Source organism: Tachyglossus aculeatus, chromosome 18 (assembly GCF_015852505.1).
Source record: "Tachyglossus aculeatus isolate mTacAcu1 chromosome 18, mTacAcu1.pri, whole genome shotgun sequence".
Taxonomy (NCBI): Eukaryota; Metazoa; Chordata; class Mammalia; order Monotremata; family Tachyglossidae; genus Tachyglossus; species Tachyglossus aculeatus.
This window is the reverse complement of record NC_052083.1, coordinates 22587511-22591509: the sequence shown is the minus strand read 5'-3', so window position 1 is coordinate 22591509 and position 3999 is coordinate 22587511. Positions and strand designations below refer to the sequence as shown.

General features: G+C 40.9%; 1 pseudogene; it reads right to left on the bottom strand.

Annotated features, from left to right (window-relative positions):
• Window positions 1-2338: 2338 nt before the first annotated feature.
• LOC119940422 lies at window positions 2339-3546 on the bottom strand (annotated as a pseudogene).
• Between the last annotated feature and the right edge of the window lie 453 nt (window positions 3547-3999).

Here is a 3999-nt window from a genome sequence, read left to right as displayed (position 1 = left end):
CACTATTAAGCATTTGGGAGAGTACAATAGAATTCACAGACCTCATCAATGACTTCAAGGAGCTTGTAATCTAGTGGGGAATCTAGCTTTGAAGCCAGTGGAAATGAGCTTCTCCTTCATACAGAGGGAGGTGTGTAATCATCTGAAACTTTAAAGTAGTGGAGTGCCAAATTAAGCTGTAAACTGATGATAGTGTGAAATATAGATTAAAGTGGGGAGAAGCTGGAGGCAGGGAAACTTGCAAGGAGGCTGATATAGGAGCCTGACTGTGATGTAGTAATCTAGCTGCTGTGTCTTGGATAATAATGATATAATCATAATAATGATGATAATAATAATAATGGTATTTTATAAATGTTTGCTGTTTTCCAAGCAAGCACTTGCTGTACTGTATTCCTAGGGAAAATATTGAATAATCAGATCACACACATAGCTGCCCCAGATGAGGCTCATAGTCTAAGAGATGTGGAAGAATAAATATTGAGTCCATATTTTTCATATGAGAAAACTGAGGCAAAGAGAAGTCAAATGTTTTGCCTAAATCATACACAGCAGTAGTGGAGATGGAATTAGAACCCAGGTCTTCTGACATCCAAGCCCATACTTTTTCCATTAGTCCATGCTGCTTCTCTAAATATTTAATAAATATAGACAAATCCATAAATATAATTCCAGGTATACATGAATGTTCAGGGTAGGAATAAAATACAAATGGGCTAAGGCTGTGTATTGAGCAGACAAAACTGGGGTGTTATGAATTAATTATGAATCCTTCTTGAAGGAATTGGAATTTTAGTGGGCTTTGTAGATGGGGAGATCTAAGGACAGGTGCTGGGGAGGGCATTCCAGTCTGGGAAATAGCATGAATTAGGAGTGGAGAAAGGAAAGTCAAGGGTGAGAGATAGAAGATGAGCTCTGAAGGAACGAAGACTGAGTTGGGGATGAATAGGTGAAGGGAATAAATTTGGAGAGATTAGGATAATACCCTCAAAGAAAATATTGAGTTGAAAGCTGTGTCCTCAAAAACTGCAAACATTTTCATTCTTTGCCATAGGAAATATATTTCGGTGTGTGAGCGTGTGGCATAATGTCAGGTAGAGATTAGTCCTAACTCTATGTGCATTTATTAATAATTAATTCCATATCGTAGATGGAGACTTTCAACAAAACCCTACAAATATGTTTTAGCAATATTAGCAGGTTTCTCTCTATCCTCAAGTAAAGATTTTTCTGATGGAATGGCTCTTGTGATCACATCCAGGCAATTTTGATCAATATGTCGCCCAGAGTGGGGATCCGAGGAGGATGCTGAATGAAGCATTAGGAAAGGGGGACTAAATAGATGTGGAGAGAATAGTAAACTTGAGATAGAGATCAAAGTCTTTTTGTTGCTTTCCCTTTCTTGGTAATCAGAAGAGACTCTTTGAAGTTTTAATTGATCACCAGACCATAATTAGTGGCCACATCGGGTCTTAGGATCCAAATGTCACTCTCGTCAGCAATTTTATGATTACTCTTCCTCTCCTATTTTCCCTTCCTTAAGCCTCCCCTTTACATTCACCCCACCACGACCAGCTCTGCCAATTGCTTGTTGTATGACCTTGGGCAAATCACATAACTTCTCTGCACCTCAGTTTCCTCAAATGTAAAATGAGGATACCTATTATCCCTCCTACATAGACTGTGAACCCCTTTCGAGACAGGGACTATCGGTTTTTAATTAACTTATATGTACCCCAGTGCTTAGAACAGTGTTTGACACATAGTATATGCTCAACCCTCTATCAGGCCATACCTGAAGAGTGTCCAGTTCTCTACCAGTCTTGGATACAGGAGGCAGAGTCAGCCAGAGGCATATCCATTCCATTCCTAGCTTGGGCAGTGGCTAGTGAGTGGAAGGCAAACTGCTACAAGTTAAAACTCACCCATGCTGGGCAGGAGGGACATGGGAGAGAGTCAAGGGTGTAGACTCAAGTTTACTGTGTGGAAGGAGGAAATGGTAAACAACTTACGTGTTTTTACCCAGAAAACTGTATGGATACACAACCAGAACGATTGCAGATGGAGATAAGGGCGTTCTGGGACAGAGGTGTCCGTGGCATCCCTATGGGTTGGAAACAGTTCAACGGCATAAGACAAGACAAATGCTTAAGAATATCCTAAAAAAGGGGTTGCATCTACAGAGTGCTCTACATCCAGGAGGTGCTCAGTAAATGCTTTGTATTGATAAACTGGGTATGGCCTGATATGCCAGTGACCAAAGCTTTTAATCAATGTTTGATCTTTCCTAAGGCCTATGGTCGTTAGCTACCTGGAACTACAGACATAAATGCATTCACTAAGAAATAATTTTAGGCCCAATCCACTTTCTCGGATCATGTTTCACACCTTTGTTCCTCAGGCTGTATATCAGGGGTTCAGCATGGGGATCGCAACGGTGTAGAACACAGTGACCACTTTGTGTCCACGATCTTGCTGGTATGGGGTTGTCAATAGATGAAGAGAATGGTCCCATGGAAGACGGTGATGGAGGTGAAGTGAGAGGCACAGGTGGAGAAGGCTCGACACTTGCCCTCAGCAGAATAGATTCTCAAGATGTTGATGAGAATGAACCCATAAGAGATAGGAATGTTCAAAATGGTACTGATCTCATTAAAGCTGGCTACTGTGAACAGTGATAGCTTGTTTAGGCTTACTTCAGAGCAGGACAATGATAGGTGGGGGGGTAGGTCACAGAAAAAGTGGTTTATGTTTTTCAAATGGAAGGAAGATACCTTAAGGGCAAAGCATGTGTGAATCATGGAACACACCATGCCAAAAAGGTATGACCCAGCCACCAACTGGATACAGAGGTTTGGGGACATGGTGACCTTATATAGCAATGGGTTATATATGACCACAAAGCGATCATAAGCCATCAATGCCATCAAGATGACCTCAATGACCTTAAAAGTGCAGAACAAGTAAAACTACCAAACATCCTGGGTAGGAAATGGTGTAGTCCTGTGTTAAGATGTTGGACAACATCTTGGGCACGATAGTGGTGGATATGTATATATGTTTGTACATATTTATTACTCTATTTATTTATTTATTTATTTTACTTGTACATATCTATTCTATTTATTTTTTTTTTGTTAGTATGTTTGGTTTTGTTCTCTGTCTCCCCCTTCTAGACTGTAAGCCCACTGTTGGGTAGGGACTGTCTCTATATGTTGCCAATTTGTACTTCCCAAGCGCTTAGTACAGTGCTCTGCACACAGTAAGTGCTCAATAAATATGATTGATTGATTGATTGATTGATTGATTGATTGACTGATTGGTGGAATAGCAGGGATCCACAACGGATGAATGACTGAAGAGAAAGTACATGGGTGTATGAAGTTGGGAGCTAATCTTGATGAGAACAATTATCCCCAGGTTCCACACCACCGTGATACCATACATGACTAAGAATACCAGGAAAAGGAAGAGCTGCAGTTCAGGGTGATCCGAGAATTCTAGGAGAATGAATTCAGGCACCAAAGTGCACTTTTCCCTCTTCATTTCCCTGGTGCACTTGAAAATGGGTGAACCAAGTCATGGATTCATTCTTCAGGGATGGATGACCCAAGAATTGCTTCTTATCCTTTCCTAGGAAGAGAACATCAAAATGATATTTGACATATTGTCCTTGAGAAGCAGCATGGCTTAGTGGAAAACGCACGGGCTTGGGAGTCAGAGAAAGTGGGTTCTAATCCCAGCTCCACTACTTGTCTGCTGTGTGACCTAGGGCAAGTCACTTAACTTCTCTGTGCCTCAGTTACCTCATCTGTAAAATGGGGATTAAAAGTGTGAGCCCCACGTGGGACAACCTGATCACCTTGTATCTACCTCAGTGCTTAGAACAGTGCTTGGCACATAGTAAGTGCTTAACAAATACCATCATTATTATTATTATTTAGGCATAGAATAATAATGATGTTATTTGTTAAGCACTTAGTATGTGCCAGGCACTTT